The 13,770-nt window shown below is 49.5% G+C and overlaps 1 protein-coding gene across 2 annotated transcripts in view; it reads left to right on the forward strand.

The window, feature by feature from the left end:
* ARHGEF11 (Rho guanine nucleotide exchange factor 11) overlaps positions 1–13,770 on the forward strand; it is a 1,046,032-nt gene that overhangs the window by 1,017,168 nt on the left and 15,094 nt on the right. The window lies entirely within an intron of this gene.

Below are 13,770 nucleotides of genomic sequence, written 5' to 3' on the forward strand. Positions count from 1 at the left end.
AAACCTTAAAAAGCAGTTCCCCTGCACGCCTGTTGGTATCTCGAGCAAGGCAAGTCAACTCCGTTCCACTTCAGAAATGATGCACTGAACTTAACATAAACGCCACATGTGTGCTGATGTCAGTTCCTTTTCTTCTGCCCCCTTCAGATGAGGATCAGGAGCTCTGCTGTTGTTCTTCACTCCATGAAAAGTATTTTTTTTCTTACAATTTTCACTAAATTCTTTCAGTGTACCAGTGGTCACTCGCTAAGACTACAGGCTTAAGTCTTTTAGGAGCAGTCGCTAACAGATGTCAGTGATACAACCCCCCCCAAAGGTGTGCCTCTGATGCTTAGGTTTAGTGCACAACTCCAAGTTCTGCAACAACTGTGCCCAGATGAATCCAAAAGTCATGCAAAAATGTAAACCTCTACATGGCAAAACACCACAAGACTCCAAGCAGCTCCCACTCAAGGTCAAAGACCAGTGCAAACGAGCTCCTTAAATTGTTCCCACTGCAGATCTTCATTATCAAAGTATTTGGGAAAGTCCTAAAAGAAACAATTCAAAGCAGGACTCCTTTCCCCCAATTTCATTCTCTGAAGAAGATGCTACGATGCCTCCAGGACTCGCTCTCATTCCAACGAGCACCTGTTTCCAACTTTTGTCCCAAAGCACCCCTAGTCCACGAGCCAATCGAGGATATCACAGCAGTTTGGAGCCTTATGTGAGGCCTTACTTCACATCTTTGGTACTCTTCCGGCTCCCTCTGCCAATCTATTGGACCCCAACAATCCTCCAGTCAAGAAACCAATAGCGGATCAGACCTTGTTGGCCTCTATGTCTCTTGATCCCGCTTTAGGTTCCACACCAGCTTTGGTGCTAACTTTTGTCCTAGTGCTAAAATCTGTGTCTGGACATTAATGCTGGCACTGATGCTTCTAGAGGGGCCACAGCTTTTTGTGGTATTTGGCTCAAGACAATTTTGCCTCAACCAACACTGCACCCATATACTGATATGGTGCAGCCAATACTCAATCTCTCAGACACTATTGCACAGTCGCACACAGCCACTACACCAACTTTTTGGCTCTGACCAGATCCAGCTATACAGCAATAAAAACGAAGGGAATGGGGAATAGGTTGCCACACTTAATGCTGAAGATAATTAGTATGTGTATCTACAAGATGCCAGTGGGTTGAATAACTTAGCCAATGCTGGGTTGGTTCCTCTCCTGGACCACTAATAGATGTAAGTGCCCCCTTTAACTATGGAATTAAAATCTAACATACTTGCTGAGGGCCTTCTGCCAGGCCAGGCACTGACCAAACCTCTTCTACCTCTCAATGAGGCCCCGCTGATACTCTCATTGGCACATGGACAAAGAGTGTTCTGGCCCTCCGGTGAATTAGCAGGTCGAATATCATCATAGACCAGCACCAGGCGACCCTGCTTTCTTAATCCAGCATCCAGCTCCTGAGAGTTTGGCAGTGAAGCTGTCCAACAGCAGAGTCAACCCTAATGCCTTCCCAACAACTGCTCCTGAAGGAGTCCAAAATATGGAAATGTTTGGCAAAAGAATCTTCTCATTGGCCAGCCTTTCCCTGAGGTCAGTCAACTCCAGCTGGCTCCATTGTCGTTTCACTCACTCATTCTGGAACATGGTTGGTGGGATCTTCCCAGCAGTTCTACAAAACTACCAGCAGGATGGCAGAGATGCAGCCAAGTTTGTCATCCGCCCAGGCACCAATGGTTGTCTAGGAAGGGCTATTGGAACAAGTGTGGTACTTCAGTGCCAAAATGGATAAGACCCACAGGCTTCTCTGGGAACGTCCAGGCACCCCTAATGGACATACCCTTCAAAGGTTCCTGCTTTTTTTCTGAAACTGCAGATTCTGCCCTAGAGAGTTTTATAAATAGCTGAGCCATGGCATTCTTACAGCCTTTTTGCACCAGTATGGCAATCGCCCAACAGTTTCTCCCTTATCTGGATATCCTAGGGACTTGGTCTATCAACAGTATCAGGACCTGCCGCCCGCACAACAGGCCTCCCATCGCTTTTAAGGTCATAGTATGGGCCCAAAAGACTAATTCACATGTGCCCACCTTCCCCCCGGAAGCCAGAAGATGCTCACAACACTTTTTATCACAATGGCTGGCATTTACTACTCTGTCTTTGACACCACACTTCGGTTACACTACTCAACCGCTGAACGAAAAACAATTTAAGGTGAACTCATTGATCTGGTACATGGTGGACTATGGGTGAAGGCACAACAGGTTATGTTAGTCAAAAACAACTTTGAACAATAAGTTGCAAACCTCAGCGCTCAACTCTAGATGGCAGGACTTTACAGAAAATGTGAATCTATAGCCCTGCATTGGACGAATAGATGGTTACAGAGTAAAGAAATATTTTCATTTCCTTTGGACATCTGTCATAAGAGGGACCACAAAAAGTTGGGTCAGAAAGCCCAATTTATGCTGGCCAGAGGACTGTAAAATTGAAAGGTGTCAAACCTCTTAGTTTTCAATCAAAAACTCCAAGGGCAAGAGAAATGGAACGTTGGGCACATAATTCCATCTAACATGTCACAGAATACTTCCTCGAAGTATTTATGGTTGTCACTGGACAAGGTCATAGGTAATCTGAGACAAAAGAGGTTCAGGGAGAAAGGTACTGTTCTCATTTGGAGGAATTGTCAAAGACAAACACAGAATTTCACAATTTGGTCCTTAAAAAAATCCTCTAGGCACCAAAAAAAATGAATGAATATTGCATTTGTAAAGTGCAACTGTTGCTCCCAAAGGAGCATCCTGGCACTGAGCAGACAAAGACAGAGTTCATTACAGCGCCAATAAGAGAAGAACATAAGATCACCGAATACATGAGTGACACAATGAATCGGAGGCCGTAGAGATCCAGGTTTTCAGAAGTTTCTTAAAAAAAGGTTCAAAGTCAATAAATCTCAGATGTCTGGTGAGTTGATTCCAGGCCCTTGCACCCAGGACAGTGAGAGATTTGTCACCTTTGATCTTACACCTAAAGGTAGGAGGTTTGAGAAAATTGGCTGATGAGGATCTCAGGGTCCGAGAGGTAGTGTAATGGATGAATCTGGAAACTAGATATTTTGGCCCGAATAAGCTCTAAAAGTGAACAATAAACAAAAGCCGCTTATTTATTGGCAACCAATAAAGGCCTTTAAGAGCAGCTGAGTCCGAGGAAATGTGTGACAATGTCATCACAAGTCTAGCAGCTGCATGTTGTACTCCCTGCAGATTCACAACTGTTTGATGGCACCTGCATATAGACTATTGCAATAGATCTGAAAGAAACCGGTTAGTGTTAGATTCCTTACCTTAGAATATCTCCAGGCGTCAGATTGGATTCGGAAAGTTTTGTGTAGCAGTACCCCTGCGCGTTGGTAGGCGTCGTCTGCAGCTCGGAAGACGTCGTCTGAGTACTTAGACGCCCCCCTCGCGCGCTGACGTCAGTTATTCTTTTTTCCGCGCCAGCAAGCGCAGATCCGGAAAAAGCAGTACTCCTTAGTCACTTTTTGACTAACTTTTTTGATCTTGTTTCGAGTCGTGAAGACTATCGGTGCCGGTAGGGATGCCCGGGTTCAAGCCCTGTGCCGATTGCAACCGACTGATGTCGGTTACCGACCCCCATCCGCCAGTGCCTTTATTGCCTTGGGGCCGACCATGACGACAAGTCGTGCCCCGACTGCCAGGCCTTGACGTTGAAGGCTAGGCGGGAGCTGTCCCATAAGCGCCTCGAGCTCCGGCAGTCGGCCCGCGCTTTTTACGGTCGAGGAGAAGGTCGAAGGACCAGTCGCGGGGTCACAGTCATCGAAGCTCGGCGAGTCGACACCATTCGTCAGGCTCCAAGTCCTCAGGTAAGAGGCACAAGAAGTCGAAGAGACGACATCGCTCTTATGACTCCCCCTGACGCTCGCGCAACGTGGCCGGGGGTTCGGGCGACACCGCCCACGCGGCTCCGGAGGAGCCGCAGGCGCCGCTGCCAGCTCCATACGGGCCGGTCCCTGGGCTGAACGCGACGCCGGAGATCGATGCCTTCCTCATGGCCATGAGGTCGCTCTCTCCTCCGTCTGGTCCCGCTGTGGTACCTTCGGGCCCCGCGGCCCCGACTGGGAGCCCAAGCAGGCCGGGTGCTTTGGCCCTGGTGCCGTCGACGACTCTGGTCCCGACGCCGCAGGGCCCCACTGCATCCGGTTCCGGATCCGGGTCGCGGCTGCTCGACCTTACGACCCCTCCACCGGTGCCGACCACCAGGGTGTGTCCCCCCCCCCCCCCCGACGCCGTCCCAGGACGTCGTCCTCGGTCCGGATCCGGCGTTGCTTGACGCCACACTCGACGCCGAGAGAAGAACAATTTTTCTATGATCCGGCCCCATCCTGCACACGTTCGCTGGACACTACTACCTGGACAGCCAAGTCCAGAGAAATGGCTTTTTCGGCCATTCTGTTCTCCAGGACTTTCTGGTGTGATCATTGGTTGGCAGACCCACTATCAGGGTTGGTATTGCTGGGGTATCTATTCTAAGATAAGGAATCTAACACTAACCTGTTTCTTTCAGGCGCACAAGTTACTTACCTTTGGTAACGATATATCTGTAAGAAACAGTAGTTACTGTTAGATTCCTTACCGCCCCACCCATCCTCCCCTTTCTGCGAACCAATATCTGCTACGCAAAACTTTCCGGATCCAGACTGACGCCTAGGGATATTCTAAGGTAAGGAATATAACACTAACTCCTGTTTCTTACAGATATATCGTTACCGAAGGTAAGTAACTTGTGCATCTGAAAGAGACTGTAGTTATAGATTCCTTATCTTAGAATTACTCCCAGGCGTCAGACCGGATCCAGAGAATTATTTTCATAGCAGTACCCCTGCACGTCGGTAGGTGGCGTTGGTCGACTGTGCGTTCGGCATCGTGATCGCCGGGATGATATTGTGGTGTCTACTTAGACGCCGCCCCTGCACGCTGATCTAGGTTCTTTCTTTTATCAAGTCAGCCAGCGCAGATCTGGAGAGAGCGTGCCACTTAGTCACTTTTTGACTAACCCTTTCGACTTTCGTAGACATCTTTTCCAGTCTTCGACTCATGGTGCAGAAGGGATTTTCAGCCATCATCCTGGTTTTAAGCCCTGTGACTCCTGTCACAAGTTGCTGTTGGTCACCGATCTGCACCTTGTGTCTCTCTGGTGCCTGGAACGTGACCACGACCCGAAGTTGTGCTCCGATTGGCGGGCCCTGAACCCGAAGTCTTTGCGGGAGCGGTATCGAAAGCTTTTGGAGGCCCAGCAGTCTGCTTTGTGCTGTTCGAGGTCCCAGTCGAGGGGAAGGACTCGTGACCGGTTGTGGAGTCACCACCATTCGTCTTCTTCCCACTCCTCTAGTAAGTCGAAGCACAAGAAGAAGGCGAAGAAGCATCGTCGCTCTTCGCCATCTCCTCGTCCGTCGGCCGACACAAGGCTGGACCTGGAGCGTTGTTGCTCTTCAGCTCCATCCTCGGAGCCTGCTAGGACGGTTGCGGCACTTTGCTCATTTTCCCGCAGCAGGAGAGTCCCCTGCCCAGCTTCATACATTTTACGAAGCACTGTACAGCATCTTTGGGCAACCCGACTCTGCAGGCGCACCTTTCGGCCCCACGGACTCGGCTGGGGGCCCTGGGCCTTCGATGCCAGAGGCTCCGGCCTCAGTGCCCCAGGGTCCCCAATGATCGAGGCCTGGATCCGGATCGGCGCCGGTCGACCTCACGGTACCTTCCCCGGCGCCGATTCCAGTGATGACGCCCCGACGTCAGTTGCGCCCCCAACCTGCGTTGACCCCAGCCTCACCCCGTTTTGGACACGGCACCAGACCAAAGTCGACCAGTGTCTGTACCGGCTCCGGAGGGTACTTTTGTAGCCCTATTCTTCCCTGGCATTCCCTACCACCCTAAGTGGAAGCCAGAGGTGGGTGAGGAGGATTGGGAGGTTTCTGTTGACCCTCTAGCAGACCAGCTTGAGGAGCTTGACTGGCTAGTGGAGTTGGTTGATGCCAGTGGTCTGGATACCTCCCCTGACCTTGGTATGCTTTCTCCCCTACCCTGGCTACGGAGGAGGGAGCTTCCTACGCTGTGGTGTTGCATAGGGCAGCTGAGGCCTTAAGCCTCGACTTCCCACAGTGGCTGTCAGGAATAACCTCCTATCTGAGGTGCTTCAGCCAGGAGCAGTCTCTTTCGGAGCCCATGCTGCCTTTTTAATGAGGCTCTCACTAACATCCTTCTGAGCACTTGGTCCAAGCCTAGCACAGGGGCTCCTGTGGGCAGGATGATTGCCCGACGCCACTGCCCGGCCCTGGGCGACCCACTTTTCCTCTCCCAACACCCTACCCTTGAGAGCTTGGTGGTCCAAGCCTCATCCTCAAAAGGCGCATTCCTTACTGCTCCTCCAGATAGGGAATCCATGAAGCTGGACCATCTTGGGAAGAAGATGTTTTCTTCCGCCAGCTTATGACTGCGGTCAGTGAACACTGCATGTCTCTTGGGCCGTTCTACACACACGGTGTGGGATACAGTCGGGGAAGTGCCTGGAGGCCCGGGCCGTGCTCACCCGCTCTGTTGCTGAGGGTCGAGACGCAGCTAAGTTCACCATCCGGTGTGGGTTGGATACTGCTGTCTTGCTGGGTAGGACAGTTTCCACGTCCGAAACCCTGAGGCGCTATGCCTGACTGAGAACGTTTGGCTTCTCTAGGGATGTCAAATCCACATTTTTGGACATGCCCTTTGATGGACGTAGCCTGTTAGGTAACAAGGCGTACAACACGCTCGAGCGCTTCAAGGACTCTAGGGCCAAGGGCGGATCCTTGGGCCTCGCAGCAACTTCTCGCCCCATGCAGTCTGCCTTTTGTCCCTTTCGTGGCTATGGAAGAGGTACCCCACTATGTTACACCCAGAGCCACAGGGCCACGCAAGCTACTCAGCCTATGCGTGGCCGGGAACATGGGACCTAGCGATGCAAGTCTGGGGGCCAGCGTGTGGGCCAGGCCACCAATGCACCCCCTGCAGCAGCCTCCAAACCCTCCTAGTCTGACTTTTTAGGGCCACCAGTTGCCAGGGGCCAGCAGGATCCGCCATCACCTCCCCCACTGACACAACCTCACATCAGACAGGTGGGTTTTGCAGATAGTCCGAAGCGGCTACTCCCTCCCCTTCATGACTACCCCTCCCTCCATGCCATCAACACTCCATCGCATGTCGGAGGATCATTTGGCCCTTCTCCGCCAGGACAGGAAGTTATGGCTCTCTTGGCCAAGGGAGCTATTGAACAAGTCCCTTTACCAGAAGTAGGTCAAGGTTGTTGATCCCACTACTTCGTGGTACCCAAGAAGGACAAAGGCCTGCGTCCTATCTTAGACCTCAGGGACATCAACCACTTCCTCTGGAAGGAGAAATTCAAAATGTTGACCTTAGTTCAGGTTCTGTCTGTCCTCGACCCTGGAGACTGGATGGTAGTGTTGAACTTCCAAGACGCTTATTTTCACATCCCCGTCTTGCCTGCCCACCGGCGGTACATACGGTTCACGGTAGGCCAAGAGCATTTTCAGTTTACCGTGATCCCCTTTGACCTTCCCAGCGCACCCCTGGTATTTACGAAAGTGATGGCGGTGATCGCAGCTCAGGGGTATCAGTCTTCCCTATCTCAACGACTGGCTGTTGAAGGCGGGCTCGCCCAGGGCTGGCGTCTCTCACCTCCAGGCTATGGCGGACCTCCTGCATTCCCTGGGGTTCACTATCAACGTGCCGAAGTCGCACCTGATTCCCTCTCAGAAGCTCTTTTTCATCTGAGCCTTTCTAAGTACAGCTCAGTTTCAGGCTTATCCTCCTGAGCAGCGAGTCTGGGATATTTGGGCTATGATATCGATGTTTCAGCTTCCATCCCGGATTTTGGTGAGAATGACTTTGAGGCTGCTGGGCCTCATGGCCTCCTGCATCCTGCTGGTAGATCATGCCAGATGGCATATGCTGGCTCTGCAGTGGGACCTGAAGTTCCAGTGAACGCAGCATCTGGGAAATCTTTCCGATGTTGTCCAGATCTCGGAGGGGACTGCAAGTCAGTTGCAGTGATGGCTCACAAACCAAGGTTGGGTCAGCGGGAGATCCCTCTCCCTTCCCCAACCAGAGTTCACAGTGGTGACGGATGAGTCACTCCTTGGATGGGGCGGCTAAGTGGGAGAGGCAGAGATCAGAGGTCTCTGGTCTCCAGTGGAGTCCGGGCTCCATATCAACCTTCTGGAGCTCTGTGCGATTTGTCTTGCACTGAAGGCATTCTTTCCTTCTGTCAAAAGAAGAGTAGTGCAGGTGTTCACGAACAACACCACCGCCATGTGGTACTGCATCTACCCGGGCGGGGTAGGGTCATAGACTCTATGTCAAGGGGCTCTTTGCCTTTGGACTGGATCATCAGGGCATTTCCCTGGTGTTTAACACCTGGCGGGTTCCCTGAACACCAGGGCGGATGAACTCAGCTGCCGGTGCATGATGGAAGATGAATGGCTTCTTCACTCGGAGGTGGTGCAAGGTCTCTTTCAGCAGTGGGGAGAGCCTTGGTTAGATCTATTCACCACCGAGTCAGCGCCACAGTGTCCGCGTCAACAGCAGATCTGCGTGTTGGAGTTTCCAAGGTGCCACTCGCTTGGTGACACCTTTCGTTGTGAGTTGAATTGCGGCCTCCTGTATGCCTTTCCACCCACCTGTACCACTTCTACCCAGAGTGCTGAAGCAGATTAAGCGCGACTTGGCCCAAGTAAATCTTGTGGCTCCTTACTGGGCACGAAGAGTCTGGTACCCTGAGCTCTTGAGCATGGCCCTCGATCCTCCGATCAGACTGCCTCTTCAGGAGGATCTTCTGTGCTGCAGCAGGGGACGGTCCTCCACCCGAACCTGTCCAGCCTCCACCTCCTTGCGTGGAGATTGAGCGGCGACATTTGACAGCTTTCGACCTTCCTCCCGAAGTCTATAATGTCATCTTGGCAGCCAGGTGTCCCTCCACTAAAACGGTATACGCCTGTAGACGGAACAAATTTGTGGCATGGTGCACAGCAAAGGCTGTGGATCTCCTTTTTTTCCCTCTTTCAAAGTTTCTCCTCTTCATTCTTTCTTTGGTCCAGCAGGGCTCTGCTCTGGGCACTCTTAAAGTCTATCTTTAGGCCATTTAGGCCTTTCTTCGCCTTCCTAATCCGCCTTCTCTTTTCAAGTCCCCTATTGTAAACAGATTTCTGAAGGGAATTACTCATTTTCATTACTCCCTCTCCTTTCGTAATGCCCCAGTGGGACTTGACTCTTGTCTTTACTTATCTTATGTGTGCTCCCTTCGAGCCACTACATAATTTCACTCTGTCTTCTTACTTTAAAGACTGCTTTCCTGCTTGCCATCACCTCTTCTCGCTGGGTGAGTGATCTGAAGGCCCTGTCTTCCAAACCTCCCTTTCTTGCTGTCCATCTGGACAAAGTGGTCCTTCGTACTAGGCCCTCAGTTCTGCCCAAAGTGGTTACTTCTTTCCACATAGGTCAGACCTTCGTCCCGCCCCCCCCCCCCACCCCCACCCCTCGAAGGAGGAGGAGAGACTCCACCGTCTGGACCCAAAATGTGAACTGTCCGTCTTCCTTGACCGCACTAAAGACTTCCGGGTGGACGAACAACTCTTCATGGGTTATGTGGGCACCAAGAAAGGTCAGGCTTTGCACAAACGTACCATCTCTCGATGGGTTGTCCTATGCATCAAGATCTGCTATTGTTTGGCAAAAAAGGAACCTCTCCGGTAGGTCTGCGCGCCCACTCTACCAGGGCGACGGCAGACACTACTGCATTGGGACGTGGAGTTCCGCTGGTTGACATCTGCCAGGCAGCACGTGGGCATCCCTGCACATGTTCACAAAACATTACTGCCTGGACGGCTAAGTCCAGAGAGATGGCTTTTTCTGCCGCTCGGTTCTCCTGGACTTTCTGGTGCGAATTTGGTTCGCAGACCCACCACCATGGTTGGCATTGCTGGGGTATCTATTCTAGGGTAAGGAATCTATAACTACAGTCTCTGTCAGATGAACAAGTTACTAACCTTCGGTAATGATGTATCTGTAAGAGACATTTGTAGTTATAGATTCCTTACTGCCACACCCATCCTCCCAATTCTGCGAACTGACTTCTAGGGATAGGAACTCCCTTATAGGGCCCTAGTTCTGTGCACCAGTGGTCAGTGTCTTTTTTGTGTCACGTGAGGTATCAATTTCTCCAGATCCAGTCTGACGCCTGGGGGTAATTCTAAGGTAAGGAATCTAGAACTACATATGCCTCTTACAGATTCGTTGTTACCGAAGGTAACTTGTTCTTCAATCTAGATGTGATTAATGCAAAGGCCACTGTCTTTCTTGCTGCAAGGGAAAGGTAGAATGTATTCAATGATTTTATTAAGTGAAAACACATTCTTGCCACTGCAAGAGCTTGTCTTGGATATGCTTGCAATTCCTCAAAAGGACATTATAGGGACATTATAGGGCTGAAAACCTTTTGGAGTAAAAACATGCAAGTTGCAAAAAACCTTCAACATTGGACTCAAATTCAAAAGATGATCCAGATCGGGGAATGCTATAGATCAGGACATTCCACCTCTCCTTAGAAAGAAAAGCGTACTAATGGTTGACATTGAATCCAAGGAAACAGCTAGCAATGCCAAAAAGTGAAAACAATGCCTCAGTGCCAAAGGGACTAGTGCATACAAAAAAAATGATTGACAGACGCAGAGCTCATACATTACAAGACAGGACACAAAAACCAATCAATAGGACACAATCGTAAGCTTCTAAAGTTGGATGAATGTAATACTTTTATATAGCTACATAGGCTTAACTGACTGAAGCAGTGAACACTACAAGTCCTAAAACAGTGTCTTTTATGTTGATAATAGTTCCACATAGCATAGTAGGAGTATTATATCTGAAAGTTGGGAAAAGACTCTTTATTCGAGTAGTGAATATTGTATGCAAGTAGTAACACAGTTCTTGTGTTCTTATGTCTCAAACTCTATTGTTTAGTATTAATACATTGTAACTATATAAACGGAAATATTGTTTAAAACTGTCAAGGACAGGAACACCTTGATTCATGATACCATGGCGTTAGGAAGCATGTCAAGTAGTCAAGTTTTCTGAGAAGCCTTAAACCCTTTCTTGGTCTCTCTTACTCTAGCACTCGACAAACTATCATCCAGGCAGCTATTCTGTCACAGCTAGACTATTGTAACATCTTGTACCTAGGCACCAATACATCAGTCGTCAGAAGACTCCAGCTTGCCCAAAATAGGGCAGCCAGGCTGCCCTTTTCTCTTCCAAGGTTTTGCCCTTTCTCGGTCCTTTTCTACAAACTGCATTGCCTCCCAGTGGAAAAGTGCATCCACTTCAAATCCCTGTTTGTTGCTCATACAATTCTGTACTCTCAAAGAACTCTCATTTTGTCCAATCTTGTAATGCTGTACAACCCTCCCACCTCTTTTGCTCACCCGACCTTAATCTGGTTCCTGTCCAGTGTTTGAGGAGAGCCAGAGTTGGACCCTGCCCCTTTTGTGCCAAGGCCCCTGCTGTGTGGAATTCGCTACCTCTTCCTATCGGACACACTGAGAACCATCTGCACTTCAGGACATCCCTAAAGACATGGCCCTTCTCCATCTAATGACGGTCCTTGTCTGTTAGGCTGTTGGTTACAGCATTTGGTCTAGTGCAGAAAGCCAGTTTTTGGGGCAGCTATGCGCTTTTTAAATCCTCTTAACATAGCATAACCTGTATAAGAGGGATGTCTAACAATGGGGATATAGTCATGTTTGTGTTGTGGGCCTGTGTGTTGTTAAAGTCAGCTAAAGGGTGGGAATCCTTGCCAGTGTGAAGAGCTCTAGATGACATATTACTATCCTGTCCTGCAGTCGCGGCTGACACAGGTAAGAGCGGTTGGGTGGGGCGGTGCTGACTTGGTGATGCAGCGTGCGCAAGGTAAGTGGTTTTGTTTTTTTATTCACTTAATTTTACTTATCCCGTCGAATGTCGACTTAGGCGACCCCCTACCACTCTTAACTGTGCCGGCCGCCACCGCTGTCTTGATGTTGCACACGGTCTTGCTCATGAGGCACCCGCTTGTATCCATGGCATTTCATCATTCAGACAGTAAATGTTTGTGTAAAGGTAGTACATCCACCTTTGTTCCTTGATAAGTAATAACTTTTGGGTGGGGGTATAGTCGTTGGTGATCATCATCTCTGGGGTGACCCACCTAAGATCATTCTCACTATGATGACGTTCCAGGAAATATGCTGTTGTCCTGGTATTATGTTGGTATCTATAACTACTTCTGCTCTCCAGTGTGAATGTGGATCTCTCTAGATATCATACCTATGTAGGAAAGTCTGCAGTGGCATATTATTATATAGATCACATTGTCCGTGTTACAGTTGGAATGTGATCTGATTTGAAATGTCTTGTCTAATCCTTGATCAATAGTTTTGGTAACAGAGGATTAAATGGGGAAGACGCCACATCTGCCACAGGAATAGTGTCCGATTACATTTGGTGCTCCCCATAATGATGTAGCTTTAGCCCGGTTCTGTTTTCCTGCTCTGGTGTGCACTAGTAAAGCCCTTTGGTTTTCTCCCATTTCAATGGAAACAGGAAAAACTGCCAATTCTTGCCACAGTATTGAGAATCTTCAAATTATTTTGTTAATTTTTCCCCTGATTGGAAGTAGCAGATAAAGTCGTGACACATTGTTTTTTTCGATTTTGTGGTGTGGGATGAAAGTCAGAGATTCTGGTGATTGCTATTATGTTCTCTTTTTTGCGTTTCTTTACAATATTGTATGGTTATTTACGTGCAGTCAGCTGTCTAGACAACTCTGACGCCTGTTTATCTTACCTAAAGATGGTAGAACATATTCATCCGATTGTCTGAAGGTAAGTTCTCCTTCAATACTCGTAGATGGTGGCAGTCAAATCTAAGTACTTTTCAGAGCAGCTCTCAAAAGGCCATTTGTCCATTTTGCTGCAGGAAGTTCAGGCTCTTTGGAGAAAGGAGTTATAAAGAGTGTTCCGGGCTTCGCGATCAGAACTGGTTGTCACTACCCTTATTTCCTAGTGCCAAAAATGGGGGGGGGGGGGGGGGGGCGCTTTTGTCGTATGTTAGGTCTCAAACTCTCAATTTCTTCCTCCGGAAAGACAAATCCAAGATGCTTGCGCTGGCCCAAGTTCTATGCGCCCTGAATGCATGGTAGTGTTAGACCTGCAGGATGCATATTTCCATGTCTCGGTCCTGCAGACCCATAGGCACTATCTGCAGTTCAGGGTGGGTCACAAGCAGTTTCAGTTTTGCAGCGTGAACCCTTTTCTGGATTCACATGCTGTGCATTATTCCGCCATTTAGTGGTTGGGTCCGGAATTGTCTTTGTGTTTTTTTCTTGTTTTGGTCGGTGTCGACCGCCAATTTGGTGCCAGGTGTCTGACCGAATCCTGGAGGTCGACTTAATCTCCTGATACTTTTTTCCGCTCATTGTTCATCGACGCCATAACCAGGAACAGGAGTAGAGCTCCGGTGTCAATACCACGGAGGTCCCCATCGGTCAACAAATGGCGAGGTGGGGCACATGGAGAATACCCCATTCAAATACTGCCCCAAGTGCCACTACAAATACGCTCAGCGTGACCCACACAACGTCTGCAAACTCTGCCTGCCCGAGAACCATCAGG

This window comes from Lissotriton vulgaris, chromosome 12, assembly GCF_964263255.1.
Source record: "Lissotriton vulgaris chromosome 12, aLisVul1.2, whole genome shotgun sequence".
Lineage (NCBI taxonomy): Eukaryota > Metazoa > Chordata > Amphibia > Caudata > Salamandridae > Lissotriton > Lissotriton vulgaris.